Below are 18,229 nucleotides of genomic sequence, written 5' to 3'. Positions count from 1 at the left end.
CGGATCTGGCGGCTGAGGACACCAGGATGGCCGCAGAACGGGCCGCTTTAGACGCATAGGCCTACAGGCTTATGTTGGACCAGAGCGCGTCGCATGAAGTCATGAGGAGGAAGCACCGATCCCGCTTACCTCTGGTTTTCGAGGCCAGAGACCTTTTCAACACTCCAGGACCAAGAGCCGGCAATCCACTGGAGGGGAACCGGGCAGAAGCCCCTGGGACCGGTGCACCGGTTCAGCCTCGTCAGATGGACCCGCCTCGTGAAAACACTGTTATACCTCAGGATGCTTTAACACCTCCGGGTCACTACTCCAACCCAATGGACAATCTTGTTGCCGCTGCTGCACGGCTGGAGGCCATTCCAATTGAAGGTGACTCGTCGCAGGCAGTAGAGACGCGACGGGTCAAGGAACTTCTGAGGCAGCTTTGGCCCAACAGGAAGCGTACTCGTACAGCCGCGACCGGATCCACTCGACCCCCCGTCCAAGCCGGAGCTATAGCAGACATATGGATGAACCAACAGTGTCGAGTAATGAACGACGTGGAGCACCCCGTGGCAACAACCCGACGGGTGGTGCTGATGACGCTCAGGAAGTGGTGAACCGGGCCCGAGCGCGCAGGGAGGCCGAGTTAGCCGCACAACATCAGGCTCGGCAGCTCACACCGGTTCGTCCAACCATCTCGATCGAACCTGGTGTTACTTCTAGTTCTTTGGGGGTGCCTTGCCTTATCCCCGCTTTACGCAACGTGCGCCTGCCCAAGGATTTCAAAGGCCCGTGCAAGGTACCAAATTACACGGCGGATCAACCTCCAGAGACATGGGTGGAGAGCTATGAGATGGCCATGGAGATGCTTGATGTGGATGACACGGCGTGTGCGAAATACTTCACCATGATGCTTGAAGGAACGGACCATACTTGGTTAAAAAGCTTGCCAGCTAATTCTATCAGTTCATGGGCCCAATTACGAGCCCGGTTTATCAGCAATTTCAAGGATACCTGTAAACAGCCTATGTCGATAGTGGACTTAGCTGCATGCGTCCAGGAGGAAGGAGAATCAACGACTCATTGGGTGCGCTGGGTTTCACAAGTGTTGCACTCCTCAGACCGCATCAACGCTGACACCGCAGTATTAACCCTAGAAGGCAACTGCCGGTTTGGGCCCCTGAAGTTGAAATTAGGACGGATGAAGCGTCATTGCACCGACATGGGGACCCTCATGGCCGCTTTGGTGAAATATGCTGATTCTGATAGTACCAAGGATCCCGAATCTGATGATGACAAGACAGGGAAAGGGAAGAAGAAGAGCAGCTCCAAAGGTCAGCAGCATCACTGGGTAGGCAATGGCGGAGGAGGCAAGCGTAAAGCAGATGGCAACATGGACTTTGTGGCTAATACCAACACACAGGACAATGGCCAGCGATGCAAGGGTAGGCCGAAAAATCGTAGTGGAGCACCCAACCCTAACCCAAACCGCCTAAACTATCTGCTAAGCCAGCCCTGTCCAAGACATGGGACGAAGGAGGAGCCAACAAGCCACCTTTGGAAGGATTGCTTTATTATGCAGGAGTTCAAGAATTCTAATAATTTCCGGTATGATCACGAATCTAGCGGTGGCTCAGGGTCCGGCCGGGTTACGGTGGAGGAAGTTCCGGTTCAAGATTTAATGGTAATCCGGGCGGACATAATGGTCAAAATAGTCAGAACAACCAGGGTGGTTACAACCAACAACAGCAACAGTCAGGTTACCAAAGCAACCCAAAGCAGTTGAGTAGTGGGTAGTACCATGTCTTTACCACTAGCTTGGACAAGCGAGACCGGAAGGTTCAGAGGCGGGCAGTCAACTCTGTTGAACCGGCCATACCCCGTTATCTACGTTGGTCTGAACAGCCAATCATATGGAGCAGAGAGGATCACCTGCCCTAGGTCGATAATCCGGGTCAGTTGGCTCTGGTGGTGGCGCCTCAGGTGGGAGGTTATAAGTTCACCAAGGTGCTCATGGATGGAGGGAGCAGCATTAACATCCTGTACTATGAGACCTTCCGTCGTATGGGACTAACAGATAAGAATCTCAAACCGTCTAATACAGTATTCCACGGTGTAGTGCCTGGCAGATCAGCATATCCCGTTGGTAAGATAGCTCTCGAAGTGGCCTTTGGGGATGATCATGATTCCAGGTCGGAGACATTGACGTTTGAAGTGGTGAAAATCCAAAGTCCATATCATGCCCTGTTTGGGCGACCGACATACGCCAAGTTTATGGCTCAGCCCTGTTAGGTGTATTTGCAGCTCAAGATGCCGGGTCACAAGGGGACAATAACGGTTCACGGAAGCCGCAAAATCGCTTTGGAATGCGAGGAAGGAGATGCGGCTTATGTAGAGTCGGTTTGTGCCACCGAGGAGTTGAAGTACTATAAAGACAATGTTGATCCGGCGGACATGACTCCGTTGAAGAAGCCAACTACGGAGCATGATCCGGCCCTGAAGTTCAAATCGGCAGCAGAAACTAAGCTTGTTGACTTCGTACCTGGCGATTCGTCCAAGCAGTTCAGCATCAGTGCCAACTTGGATCCGAAATAGGAAAGCGCGCTCATCGAGTTCATCCGTGAGAATCAGGACATTTTTGCATGGAAGCCCTCCGACATGCCAGGTGTACTGAGGCAACTCGCTGAGCACACACTTAATGTGGATCCTAAATATAAACCGGTGAAACAGTTCCTCCGCCGGTTTAACGAAGAAAGACGCAAGGCGATTGGAGAAGAGGTAGCCAGGCTCTTAGCAGCTGGCTTTATTGTTGAAGTTTTTCACCCCGAGTGGCTTGCCAATCCGGTGCTGGTCCTCAAGAAAAATGGCACCTAGCGCATGTGTGTGGATTACGCAGATCTTAATAAAGCTTGTCCAGCAGATCCTTTTGCCCTCCCCCGTATTGATCAAATTATGGATGCTATGGCGGGTTGTGAGCGTTTAAGTTTTTTGGATCCATATTCTGGCTATCATCAGATCAAAATGGCAGTTAAGGACCAGGAGAAGACAACATTTATAACTCCCTTTGGAGCCTTCTGCTATGTGTCTATGCCCTTCGGGCTCAAGAGTGCCCAGGCAACTTACCAACGGTGTGTACAAAATTGTCTTCGCAAGCAGATTGGCCGTAATGTACATGCTTACGTGGATGATATCGTGGTTAAATCCAGGGAGAAGGATACCCTGACCCTGATTGATGATTCGAAGGAAACCTTTGATAACCTCAGAACATACAAGATGATGCTTAATCCGGACAAGTGTGTCTTTGGTGTACCGGCGGGCAAGCTATTGGGTTTTCTAGTATCCAACAGGGGAATTGAGGCTAATCCGGAGAAGATCACGACTATCACCTCCCTGGCTAAACCGAAGTGTATCAACGATGTTCAACGCCTGGCAGGCCGGATTGCTGTGCTAAGCCGGTTTATCAGTGGCCTGGGTGAGAAGGCAATCCCTTTGTATCAGATGTTGAAAAAGACGGATCAGTTTGTCTGGAGTTCTGCTGCTGATGAAGCATTTGAGGACTTAAAGCGGCAATTGGCCAATCCGCTTGTGCTCGCCGCTCCCGTTGACAAGGAGCCGTTACTGCTATATGTTGCTGCTAATGTTCGGGCGGTCAGCGTAGCTATTGTGGTGGAGCGAAAGGAGGCAGGTAAGGAGCATCCGGTTCAACGTCCGGTCTATTTATATCAGCGAGGTGCTCATTGAGTCCAAGCAAAGGTATCCGCATTGGCAGAAGCTGGTGTATGGAGTTTTTATGGCAAGCCGGAAGCTTAAACAATATTTCCAAGGGCACTCAATTACAGTGGTTAGTTCTGCTCCTTTGGGAGATATCATCCAGAACCGGGAAGCAACTGGCCGGATTGCAAAGTGGGCCATAGAGCTGGGGCCGTACGGTTTGAAGTATGTGCCTCGGACAGCGGTTAAGTCTCAAGCACTTGTTGATTTCATCAATGATTGGACGGAAATGCAAGCACCTGAAGAAAAGCCAGATCATACGTATTGGACCATCCATTTTGACGGATCCAGGCAGTTGGAAGGCTCGGGGGCTGGAGTCGTATTAACTTCCCCACGAGGTGATAAGTTTTGTTATGTTCTCCGTTTAATGTTCCCTTGTACTAACAATGCAGCTGAGTATGAAGCCTTGCTCCATGGTCTCCGGATGGCTAAGGAGATGAATCTAAGTCGAGTTAAGTGCTTCGGTGACTCGGACCTTGTGGCTCAGCAAGTGTCTGGCACTTGGGACTCCAAGGACCCACTCATGGCAGCATATCGTTGTGAGGTGGATACTGTCGCATGTTATTTCAAAGGCTATCAGGTGGACCACGTGGACCGGCGGAAAAATGAAGCGGCAGACACTTTAAGCCGGCTGGGCTCTCAGCGCAAATCGGTCCCACCCAATGTTTTTCTGGATGTGCTGCACAACCCATCGGTCAAGATCCCTGGTGAAGAGGATTTGGCTATTCCTGATCCGGAGGCTCAATTGGTGGCGGCTCTTCATGTTATTCCAGATTGGACGCTTCCTTACCTGGCGTACAAGAACCGGGGTGAGTTGCCAGAGGATGAGATTCTAGCCCGACAGATAATCCGGCGATCCAAATCCATGGCTATCATCAACGGCGAGTTGCATCATTGCAATATATCAGGAGCTTTTCAACGCTGCGTGTCTCCTGAAGAAGGCCATGAAATTTTGCGTGAGATCCACGAAGGAGATTGTGGTCACCACGCCGGTTCAAAGTCTCTGGTGGCTAAAGCATTTCGCCATGGTTTTTATTGGTTAACTGCTCATGCTGATGCGGAGGATCTAGTCAGACGATGTGATGGTTGCCAAAGGTTTTCAAGGCGTGCTCATGTGCCGGCTCAAGAATTGAGAATGATTCCAATTACTTGGCCGTTTGTGACTTGGGGGCTGGATATGGTTGGGCCTTTCAAAAGGTCCAAAGATAAGAAGACCCACCTCCTGGTGGCGGTTGACAAGTTTACAAAGTGGGTGGAGGCAGAACCTGTTAGCAAGTGTGATGCGGCCACGGCGGTTCAGTTCATCAAAAAGGTGATTTTCCGGTTTGGCTTTCCGCACAGTATTATCACAAATAATGGTACCAATTTGTCCAAAGGTGCTATGAAGGAGTTCTACGAACGGAGCACATCCGGCTCGACGTTTCATCAGTGGCACATCCACAGTCCAATGGTCAAGCAGAAAGAGCTAATCGAGAGATCTTGAGAGGCATCAAGCCCCGCCTCATGGTTCCTTTGCAGAGAATGCCGGGTTGTTGGGTAGAAGAATTACCATCTGTGTTATGGAGCATCAATACAACACCCAACAGATCAACATGATACACACCGTTCTTCATGGTTTATGGAGCGGAGGCGGTTCTCCCCAGTGATATCCGTCATGATTCACCTCGTGTCACGGCTTATATTGAAGCGGACAACGAGACAGCATGGCAAGATGCTTTGGACCGGTTGGATGAAGAGCGTGACATCGCAGCCTCCCGATCGGCGATTTACCAGCAGGATCTTCGTCGTTATCACAGTCGCTGGGTCAGAACTAGAGCCTTTCAGGAAGGAGATTTGGTGCTTCGGCTCATTCAAGATCAGACTGATATGCATAAGCTATCCCCACCTTGGGGGCTTGGTCGAACCCGAACCATGACCATGCCATTTCGTCGGCATAAATGCCACAGAATCACTTGGGGACCTGGCTGACTAGAACCATAGTTACACCTAACGGGAGCTTGGTCGTGTTTGGCCATGGTAACGCTATTTGATCAGCTTAAATAAACCTTTTTTGGCAAACGTTTTTGTCGTTGCTTTTGCTTCACACTTTTCTTTGAAGGGGTTTTTTTGCTTTTCATTGTGTTTTTTAAACTGACAAAGTTTTTTAACCAATCAATTGACGGAACACAGTTCACGTCAATCCGGAGACTATTTATCCGGTTTGATCCTTGTTGTTAACATCCTCTTATGGAGTAACACAGTGTTTATTATAACCCGGCACGGTTTACATGGTAAACCAGCGCCATATATATATATACAGGAGCTGTTATCTCCTCCAACAGTGTGGGTTTGCAAAACTCCGCTTCAAGGTTGGCCAAGCCAGCTTCACACTCAACGATGGCAGGTATTATGTATCTCAAAAATTTGATCATATACTTAAAATTTTGTTTTGGATGTTTTGATTTCATATATACAGACATCATATTCCGCCTGACGGTACAACCGTGGTGGCACTTGACGAATTTCTTATTTCAGAAAGTATTTTGGAAAGTTCATTACCACAGGAAGAACAAGTTATGCACGAAGGCATATCAACATCAAAGGTATCAGCTAGCCTATTACAAGGCAACATGGTGCCCATAATAATATAATTGTTTTTCACAAAGGAGAGGCAGTTTTAAAACCGGCTTCCGGTTCAAGCTTGGCCACCAGCCTGGCCTGATGGTTGTGGGTCATCCTGCGCCGCTTCAGCTTCCGTTTCTCTACCCAGTGGCTCGAAATCCACAGTTGTCCAGTCGATTCCCATTAATGCTTGAAAAACAGCTTCATCATGAATCAACAATGACGGGTCAATATCGGGAGCGTAAGTATGCTTACGGATTGGAGGGATCAGATTTTCCGATTCATGGATTGGTGCAGCTATTCGCTTGTTCTGACTGTCATATTGGGCTTGATAATGAGACAAGTCTGCTTCCTCAGCCAGTTGACAAGCTAGCGGATGTACCTCCCGGTTTATTGCTTGCAGATCCACTTCGCAAATTCTGACCCATCTTCCTTCAAGCTGGGATAGCCCTGAGCCGCTTCAATAGGATCAAAATCCGGCACCCAGGCTTTTGCCCGGTGTAACATCCCAAAATTCTAAATTTTGGAATGTTAGCTTTGATTGATTGTTTGATTGATTGTCTGAAAGTGAGTGAATTCGAAACTTTTGAAAGTTAAATGAGAGGGAATAAAAGGACTTTCCCAAACTTTCATATTTGCTTTTATGATCTCCATGAATTCAAATTCTTTTCAACACAAAACCCTAGAGAGAAGATGACATGACTTCTTCCATTTAAAATGAAAGGGGTGTTTGAAAAATATTTGAATTCCATTGGGAAATATTTTCCACTTCAGAAACTTTATGCAACTCAATGATTTTCACGAGAGAAGATAAAATGACTTCTTCAAATTATAAAATATGAGTTGGGAGTTTCAAAGGATCAATTTCAAGTCCTTTTGGAATTAATTTTCAATTTGGATTTATTTGAGTTTTATTCAAATTATTTTTCTCCAATATAAAATATATGGAAGTAGGGTAACATGATTCCCTACATTAGAAAATTGGAGGAAAATTACTTTGAAATCATTTTGGTATTTTTAAAATGATTTTAGTTGGATTTTAATAGACCAGTAGCAATCTTTGATTTATCTGATTTTGTGTGCATTTTATTTAATGCTAGAAAAATGTCCATGTTGTTGGAAATCTTTTTCTGAAAATTTTGATATATTATATGCCTATATAATATTTTATTTTATTTTGTTTTTCTTTCTTTCTTTGTCTGTGTTTATTAAAAAAAATCCCCTCACCAACTGGGCCGGCCCAGCTAGCCAGCGCCAGGCCAGCCCAGCCCAGCCCGCTCCGCGTCGTCTCCCATCTCGCGGAGGAGACCGCCGGCCGCACGCCTCCCGAGCGCCGACCTCGGCGTCCGTGTCCGCTCCGGCCTCCTCTACCCCCTCGCCCAAGCCGCCCTCTCCTCCCTTCCCCTATAAAGCCGCCGCCGCCCGGCCTCTCTCTCTCCGCTCGCCGCCCCACGCCGCATCATGCGCCCTGCCGGATCTGCGCCGCCGCCTCGCCGCTGCACGCCGCCGCCCAGCGCCGCTCGCTGCTGCCGCGCCTCGCCTCCGCCCGGAGCCCTCCACCAGCGCCGCCGCCTTGCCCGCACCGCCGCCGCCCGCTGCTGCCTGCTGCTGCGCCACCGCTCACTGCCACCGGAGAACGCCGCTGCTGCCGGATCGGCCGTCGCCGCCGGCGAACCTCCGAGAACCGCAAATAAAACCGCCGGTAAAACGCCGGCCCGCCGGTTCATCTCGGTTTATTTGTTTTTGGTCCGGTTTTCTTTTAAAACCGAACGGTTTTCTTTTAGATGGAATCTATATAGAGAACGTTCGCTGTTTAGATCTTATAAATGAACGTTAGCTTTTTAGTCTTTTTCTTTTTCTTTTAGTTTTCGGCCAGGGACCTATCTATGATGTCCTATTTACAGATTAGTCCCTGTTCTTCAAACAGTCATAACTTTTTGCTCGTTAGTCCAAATTCAACGAAACCAACGCCCACGTCTTCGTTATGATCCCCTCTATCCGTATAAACAACTTAAACATGTTTGTGAAAAGTTTAAAATTTGAATTAGAGCAGATTTGAATTCAAACTTCATTTTATCATAACTTGAGTTTCGTAGCTCCGTTTGAGTTGATTCTTTTTGCAAATCGAAGCTCTTGACCTAAACATTCTAATAAGGCCAAATTCACATAATTTTGGTACTGTTAGAAATTGTTTTATGTTGCAAGAGCTATTTGCTTGGTTTTGATGTTTTCCGAATCGTCTTCTTCGTTCTTTCTGATCTTTTGAGTGATTGCTTATGTGTGGTTACTATTGCTTGCTTACGATAGATTGACCGGAGTGTGACGAGTAGATCTATCTAGAGTTTTGAGTGCGAATCATCTTCATCAACATTGCAAGCAAGTTCACACTTTGATCATACTTTTTCTACAACCCAGTTTTATTGCATTAGATCAATCCTCACACATTGCATGATTAGGATCTAATTAAATTGTGGGATGGGAAGTAGATGAGGTAGTACCTATTACCTGTTTATTATCAAACCTTTGGGAGTTACTTCTACGTTTGCTTATTATGCCATGCTATGCTAGTAGACGTGGATTGGGTGAGTGATATCCATGACAGATGTGAGATTTATAATTAAGGGTTTATCTAAGGTGGCAACCTAACACACATCTGGGTGGATTGAGGCACCTGGGGTTACCAGGACTTGCCTGTTTTTATTGGACCGCCACCCAGGCCCAAAGGGATCATGAGATTATTCATACTAGAAACTTCCGTGTGCAGCCACAAGCCATTATGGGCTCTGGCATAGTTGACTAAGTTGTGCGAACTCTTACAGTGGTAGACTAGCATATGTAGGGGAAAGTAGGTGTACCGGTCTACCCGTCATAAGGTGCTAGCGCTTCTGAAAGATTGTGTCTCGGTCATCCGTTTCTCAAACACCATGTAGTGCGAGAAACCAAACGGAGGCAATCGAGTCTTGTGGGGAAAAGTGTGCAAACCTCTGCAGAGTGTAACAAACTAATCATGGTTAGCCGTGTCCCCGGTTATGGACAATCTTGAGTATCTAGTTCTTGGATTATCATGTTGATCTCATCATGTTACTTTAAATGAATATTGTTGGGTTTAATGATGTTACTTAATTGGGATTGAGAATGCTGTCAACCATTCTCAATGTTCAACAACCACCATGATAGTTAAATAAATTTATTCCTTGCAGTAGGGAAAAATTGGCTTTACGCAAAAACCTTATGACCATAGAGCTTTTCCACCAGCCATATATGCATATAGTGATAGCCATTGTTCATCATTTTCTCTATGGTGTGAATTTGCCAGTACATTCAATGTACTGACCCGTTTCGGGCTGCAACGTCTCATGTTGCAGGATTATCTTACGACGAGTAAGTGATACGTTAGGGTTACGATTTCTACACTCAACTTTGCCGTTGGTGTTGATGGGAATCCACAACCTTGTTGCTTCCGCTATATGGATTGAGGTAATAGTATTTACGTTACTTTATACATGTGATTTACCTCTGTTATAAATCCTTCGAGTACTGTGTGTGTCAGCATACTGATCCAGGGATGACACTTAAGCATAGAGACTTGATCCATTCGGGTCAGGTCGCTACAAGATGGTATCAGAGCACATGTTGACTGTAGGACGTGACCCTAGAAACTGGCAAGCCCATAGCAAAGATTTTTCTCTACAACTTTCCCCTTTCAAAAAGATCTTTTACCTCTCTTCTCTTCCGAGCTTATTCAAAAATTTCCTTTTAGTGAGACTATACCCCTTTCCCCTTTTGACCACACGAAGATTCGACTAATGAGACCACCCCAAGAAGTACGAGATATCGGACAACTAAGAGTATTTTCCGTGCATCTTAATAATGGAAACTACAACGGTTGAAGGCCGAAGACAAGTAGAATTGGAAGGCTCTGAAGAATCCCAGATTTGTATGACCTAGGAATGCTACCCTTATGGAACTTGGCAGACTATGGAAGTTGTCAATACCCGAGATCAAGGTGTATCAGAGAAAGACTGAAACAAGGAGCATGAGAACTCGAAGTTTTGTCAAAGAAAACCCTAAGGCAGGGGATATCAATTATGGAAGATAGCTCATAGCAATGACAAGGGCAGAAACACGGTTATCTGTGATGTCATCCCCGCTAATGCTATTGTCACCGTGCTGAGTTAAGGATGCAGTTCTTCAGAATGGATTGGATGGAAGAAGGCTGATGGAGCACCTATTAGTAAGATGAAGTTTAACCTTAGCCGGTGTATCACCAGGATCTGGAGTAGTACATCAAGAAGTTAAAATGGAGCTCCAGGAAGTCGTATTAGACAAGGAAGTATTTCATGAGGAACTCAGGATCCTGAAGATGAGAGTAGACAAGCTGGAGGAGCTACAACCTCGAGATACCGGAGAATTGTCAAGAACTAAAGGACAGTATGACCATGGTTCATGTGAAGGATGTTGAAACCAGAAGTTTGAAATGCAACTCCGGAATATTAAAGGATGTCACGAGAGATTTCACGTCAACAGAGATTGATCTGGCAAAAGAACTTGAGAAAGACAAGCATGATTGGAAGAAGCCATTGGAGGCATGAACAAGGCTTGAAGAGTTTGGAGACGTTGAATATTTATTGACCTTAGAAGACCAAACCCCTATTATATACCTACGTTAGATGCGACGTTTGTGAGCTGTCATTTGTTTGATGTTTTTCGACAGCCACAACAAAAATCTGTCTTTTCAAAACTTTTGTTTGTATTGTGTGCATCCCTCTCTATCTCTCTTATCTCACCCCAAAACCCATGGACCCAATAGAGGACGAATGGAGATGAACTCATGTTTTCCTGGACCGATAAGTCAATTGGAGATGGACCGATGGATACAGAACATGGAGGATCACATGGAGAATAACCCTATAGTTGGACGTGATATGACCCAGCATGCTCTTCAGTGCTTTGAAAGAGGTGCTGCTACTTGGTGGAGAATGTACCAAACCATCAATGGATGGCAAGGAGTAACCACTTGGAAGGAATTTAAGTTGACTTTGCCAAAGTCTCGGTTTGTGTCCCAGAAGTTGAAGCCTTATGGAAAGGACATGAAGAAACCTTGTGCATGCAAGATTTGTGGAGAAATCGGACACACCCAAAGAAGAACTAAGTAAACCCTGCACCAAGTCATGCTATTCATGTGGAGAAGAAGGACACATCTCCCAAAATTGTTTGAATGGGGATCTAGAATTCCCGACAGAGGAAGTAGAGTATGACCCACAGGAAATAGAAGCCCTAATTGGAATGGAAAGGTCCAGGAAGAGAAGCAGATTGGATTCCAGGAGGAACCTGAGTCATAACACCTGTTATAGGTGCAAGGAGTCAGGGCACTACCTCAACAGTTGCCCCAAAATGGAAACCTCGAGACTTGTTAGAAGTAATATGTTTAGTTGTAATGGAGCAGGGCACTTTGCCAGAGAATGCCCCAAGGAGAAGGAGACTTGTGCTAGATAGTAGAGTTTGCAACAAAAGAAATGGAGTAGTAGAAGTGAGAACATTTTTTTTATATTGAGGTGTTGAGTTGAGACATGTAATGGAGAAGTGAGAGATTGTAATCATTTGAGAATGAATAAATTTAGCATCGTTGGTATTGATATGGATCTTATGAGTTGTTACTCTATGAAGAAGAATTTTGACCCTTTTGAGGATAAGAGAAATATGGTCTATGGAAGATTTGTGCATTTTAAGGGTGGTAGTACCCTGTAATGGACTTCGGACAAAATGAATACGAGTTTTGTCTCGATATGTGTGATGCCCCAAGAGTATGTGGGATGAAGTTGGAGACCGAGAGTTGTTTGGACCAAAGGTGATCAAAGGAGTTGGGAGAGAATGTTAAGTTGATTCGAGATAGACTGAAGGTAGCTCAGTCCAGGCAGAAGAGTTATGTAGACTCAAAAAAAAAAACTCAAGGAGGTAGTCTATGAAATTGGAGATAGAGCATGTCTACGCGTGTCCCCTATGCGAGGAGTAAACGGATTGGAGTTAAGGGACAGTTAGCCCCGAGATTTGTAGGACCATACCGAGTTTTGGATCGTATGGGAGAAGTGGCCCACAAGTTGGAGTTACTCGAAGGACTGTCAGGAGTTCAAGATGTGTTTCATGTTTCCCAGTTGAAGAAGTGCCATGCAGAGATGGCCAATATTCTCTTGTAAGGACGCTTGACCCTGGAAAGGATAATGATGTTCCACGAAGTGGAATATGGACTTCATAAGTATAAGTTTTTATCTCGGTATGAGGGATACCCCACGAGGATGAAGAGATGAAGTACTATTGGATATAAAGGAGGTATGATGTTGGAAATATGGATCAATGGAAAATCACATGATGAGTCTGAGTAATCATGTCCTAGTTTGGTGCCAATAGACGGAAGGAAGACAGTACAATTGGATGGATTTAAGAATACTAGGAAGTTGGAAGTTGGAATAATGATCGGTTGCCCGATGATAAGTTCAAGGACTACAAGTGATGAGATGTGCCATAACCCACAGGCCCCAGGACCTGCCAAGAAGCAAGCACATTCTTGCTGAAGGAAAAACCCTGGAAGTGGATATACCTTTGTCGACAGACGATTTTATAGGAGTTTACGCAAAACCTGAGAGTTGTGAAGGAACGATAGATGTTTGTCTGGCTTGCAGAATCAATGGATTATTCCGAACTTGGTTCGTCGACGAGAGAAATTCTGCAATGCTTGTGAGGATGACCGAGTGTTACAATGCGAGATTCGCTAAACCGTATACAAGGTAATGATTTGGGTGCGGGATGGATTGATCACCATACCGACTTACTCTTATTATTCGCCTTGCTATATCGGATGGTAAATCTGAGTGACTTACCTATAGTGGAGAGACGACGATCAAAACCTTGTTTAAGCCTTAGAATGGTATACGTATTTTTCCCTTGTACACGGCAGCTTTGCCAACCGTAGGTTATACGGTGAGGATCACCCACACCCATTTCCTGCAGGAGAAACCATAAATTGTTGACCACCATGAGATATCAATAGTTGTTTAGTTTTGGCGCCCGACCCATCAGCTAAGAAGACCCAATCTCGGAATAACCTTACCAAGAGGAAAGGACAGAAGAATTGAGGAAAAGGTTATGCCACTACCGGAAGAGCCGGATAAGGAATTATCCTGAAGATCTGAGAAGACCGACACTGTCAAAAATAAGGATGGAGTATATGAGTATTGATGGAACAGTAACGATGTTTCTAAGGGTGGTAGCACCCCAGACCCCGGAGACGATTGATGAAATTTTGAGAAGACCCCAAACCCTAACCTATTTCTTTCTAGCCTCTCCGAATATCGAGGACGAGATTCATTTTAAGGGTGGTAGGTTTGTAACATCCCAAAATTCTAAATTTTGGAATGTTATAATAAATAGATAGCTTTGATTGATTGTTTGATTGATTGTCTGAAAGTGAGTGAATTCGAAACTTTTGAAAGTTAAATGAGAGGGAATAAAAGGACTTTCCCAAACTTTCATATTTGCTTTTATGATCTCCATGAATTCAAATTCTTTTCAACACAAAACCCTAGAGAGAAGATGACATGACTTCTTCCATTTAAAATGCAAGGGGTGTTTGAAAAATATTTGAATTCCATTGGGAAATATTTTCCACTTTAGAAACTTTATGCAACTCAATGATTTTCACGAGAGAAGATAAAATGACTTCTTCAAATTATGAAATATGAGTTGGGAGTTTCAAAGGATCAATTTCAAGTCCTTTTGGAATTAATTTTCAATTTGGATTTATTTGAGTTTTATTCAAATTATTTTTCTCCAAAAATAAAATATATGGAAACTAGGGTAACATGATTCCCTACATTAGAAAATTGGAGGAAAATTACTTTGAAATCATTTTGGTATTTTTAAAATGATTTTAGTTGGATTTTAATAGACCAGTAGCACTCTTTGATTTATCTGATTTTGTGTGCATTTTATTTAATGCTAGAAAAATGTCCATGTTGTTGGAAATCTTTTTCTGAAAATTTTGATATATTATATGCCTATATAATATTTTATTTTATTTTTCCTTCTTTCTTTGTCTGTGTTTATTAAAAAAAATCCCCTCACCAACTGGGCCGGCCCAGCTAGCCAGCGCCAGGCCAGCCCAGCCCAGCCCGCTCCGCGTCGTCTCCCATCTCGCGGAGGAGACCGCCGGCCGCACGCCTCCCGAGCGCCGACCTCGGCGTCCGTGTCCGCTCCGGCCTCCTCTACCCCCTCGCCCAAGCCGCCCTCCCCTCCCCTCCCCTATAAAGCCGTCGCCGCCCGGCCTCTCTCTCTCCGCTCGCCGTCCCGCGCCGCATCTCATGCCCCGCCGGATCTGCGCCGCCGCCTCGCCGCTGCGCGCCGCCGCCCAGCGCCGCTCGCTGCTGCCGCGCCTCGCCTCCGCCCGGAGCCCTCCACCAGCGCCGCCGCCTTGCCCGCACCGCCGCCGCCCACTGCTGCCTGCTGCCGCGCCACCGCTCACTGCCACCGGAGAACGCCGCTGCTGCCGGATCGGCCGTCGCCGCCGGCGAACCTCCGAGAACCGCAAATAAAACCGCCGGCCCGCCGGTTCATCTCGGTTTATTTGTTTTTGGTCCGGTTTTCTTTTAAAACCGAACGGTTTTCTTTTAGATGGAATCTATATAGAGAACGTCCGCTGTTTAGATCTTATAAATGAACGTTAGCTTTTTAGTCTTTTTCTTTTTCTTTTAGTTTTCGGCCAGGGACCTATCTATGATGTCCTATTTACAGATTAGTCCCTGTTCTTCAAACAGTCATAACTTTTTGCTCGTTAGTCCAAATTCAACGAAACCAACGCCCACGTCTTCGTTATGATCCCCTCTATCCGTATAAACAACTTAAACATGTTTTTGAAAAGTTTAAAATTTGAATTAGAGCAGATTTGAATTCAAACTTCATTTTATCATAACTTGAGTTTCGTAGCTCCGTTTGAGTTGATTCTTTTTGCAAATCGAAGCTCTTGACGTAAACATTCTAATAAGGCCAAATTCACATAATTTTGGTACTGTTAGAAATTGTTTTATGTTGCAAGAGCTATTTTCTTGGTTTTGATGTTTTCCGAATCGTCTTCTTCGTTCTTTCTGATCTTTTGAGTGATTGCTTATGTGTGGTTACTATTGCTTGCTTACGATAGATTGACCGGAGTGTGACGAGTAGATCTATCTAGAGTTTTGAGTGTGAATCATCTTCATCAACATTGCAAGCAAGTTCACACTTTGATCATACTTTTTCTACAACCCAGTTTTATTGCATTAGATCAATCCTCACACATTGCATGATTAGGATCTAATTAAACTGTGGGATGGGAAGTAGATGAGGTAGTACCTATTACCTGTTTATTATCAAACCTTTGGGAGTTACTTCTACGTTTACTTATTATGCCATGCTATGCTAGTAGACGTGGATTGGGTGAGTGATATCCATGACAGATGTGAGATTTATAATTAAGGGTTTATCTAAGGTGGCAACCTAACACACATCTGGGTGGATTGAGGCACCTGGGGTTACCAGGACTTGCCTGTTTTTATTGGACCGCCACCCAGGCCCAAAGGGATCATGAGATTATTCATACTAGAAACTTCCGTGTGCAGCCACAAGCCATTATGGGCTCTGGCATAGTTGACTAAGTTGTGCGAACTCTTACAGTGGTAGACTAGCATATGTAGGGGAAAGTAGGTGTACCGGTCTACCCGTCATAAGGTGCTAGCGCTTCTGAAAGACCGTGTCTCGGTCATCCATTTCTCAAACACCATGTAGTGCGACAAACCAAACGGAGGCAATCGAGTCTTGTGGGGAAAAGTGCGCAAACCGCTGCAGAGTGTAACAAACTAATCATGGTTAGCCGTGTCCCCGGTTATGGACAATCTTGAGTATCTAGTTCTTGGATTATCATGTTGATCTCATCACGTTACTTTAAATGAATATTGTTGGGTTTAATGATGTTACTTAATTGGGATTGAGAATGCTGTCAACCATTCTCAATGTTCAACAACCACCATGATAGTTAAATAAATTTATTCCTTGCAGTAGGGAAAAATTGGCTTTACGCAAAAACCTTATAACCATAGAGCTTTTCCACCAGCCATATATGCATATAGTGATAGCCATTGTTCATCATTTTCTCTATGGTGTGAATTTGCCAGTACATTCAATGTACTAACCCGTTTCGGGCTGCAACGTCTCATGTTGCAGGATTATCTTATGACGAGTAAGTGATATGTTAGGGTTATGATTTCTACACTCAACTTTGCCGTTGGTGTTGATGTGAATCCACAACCTTGTTGCTTCCGCTATATGGATTGAGGTAATAGTATTTATGTTACTTTATACATGTGATTTACCTCTGTTATAAATCCTTCGAGTACTGTGTGTGTCAGCATACCGATCCAGGGATGACACTTAAGCACAGATACTTGATCCATTCGGGTCAGGTCGCTACACCCGGATTAAGGCATTGATTGCACCGGTTCGAGCAGCAGATTTCTTCAGCTCTTCAACCCGGGCAGGAAGCACCGACAGTTTCATCAGAGTATCTTGAATCAAAGTGGGCGCCGGTTTGTTATGAGATGCGGTACAGATGATCCGCTGGGCACCAGTATACAATTGTTCAACCAATGTATAGGCGGCTTTTAGTTTTTCCACACATCTGACCCCAAGTGATCAATGCGTGTCCCTGAAATACCATAAAGGGTTAATAAACCGGCGACTCTGTCAGAAGGCAGAGCCAATTCAGAAGGCAAACTGACTTACCAAAAATAGCAGTAGTCATGGCATGCACGTGCCAATTTATGCTGGTCAGTTCATCCGCCACTGGTTTTAGTACAGCCTCGGCATCCTCTGCTCGTTTGATCAAAGCGGACTTTTCAGTGGCCCAATCCGCCTGCTTCTTCTTGAAGCTCTCCTTAAGCTGTTCCATGGCGCTTAAAGCACTGGCCAATTCCTCTTTTGCTTTGGAGGTTTCAGCCTGTTGGGTTTTCAGGTTTTCTTGGAGATCGGTGACTTGATTTTCTTTCGTCTTCAGCTCCGCCTGCATGCATACAGATATATGCTTCAACAAATCGGTATAAGGATTCAAGTACCAATCACATAACAAGTTATGCACTTAGCACTTGGGGGCTAATGCATATTCGGTCTTCATCTTTGAATTGCTTACAAAGTCCCAAGATCAATACAAGTATTCAACTTGGCACTTGGGGGCTAATGGCTATTTGCTCGTATATATTCTGATGCGGCAATTTCAATTACTTAAAGTACCGGTTTAACTACGTTAAGTTGAACCGGCCCTTGGGGGCTACATCAGCAAACTTCAAAGCATCAAGATTTATATTGGTAAGTACCGGTTTGAAAGAATATAATAAACTGGCCCTTGGGGGCTAGGAAAGTCAGCAAGAATGGAAGCATACAAGCAGGAAGGAGCATATGGAAGTTACCTCATATTTCTCTTTCATCATATTAACCAGACCGGCTTCATAGTCGCGACTGGTATACAACCGGTTCAGATAGCCGGAATGGATATCTTGGGCGTTCAGAGCAGCATAAGTCGTCAGATCAGCATTCCACTTGCCTTTGCCAAAGGCAGCAAATTCTTCCTTGGCAGAATGTTTGGATAAAGCGACAGGATTGCTTGGCTCAGTATGGCCAGTGCCAGTAATGACAACCTCATCATCCTGGGTACCGCCGGTTTGCACTGGGGCTGTTGGCTTGTTAGTAGGTTTTGCTGGACCGGTGGAACTTTCAATCCGGATGGAACCGGTGGGCTGATTGACAGGACCTAAGGCGTCAGTAGGTCTCTCATCGGCAATAAGATCATCGTCCTGCTGCG

Source organism: Triticum urartu, chromosome 5A (genome assembly GCF_056163025.1).
Source record: "Triticum urartu cultivar PI428250 chromosome 5A, HENAU_Tu73, whole genome shotgun sequence".
NCBI lineage: Eukaryota > Viridiplantae > Streptophyta > Magnoliopsida > Poales > Poaceae > Triticum > Triticum urartu.
This window is presented reverse-complemented; position numbering follows the sequence as displayed.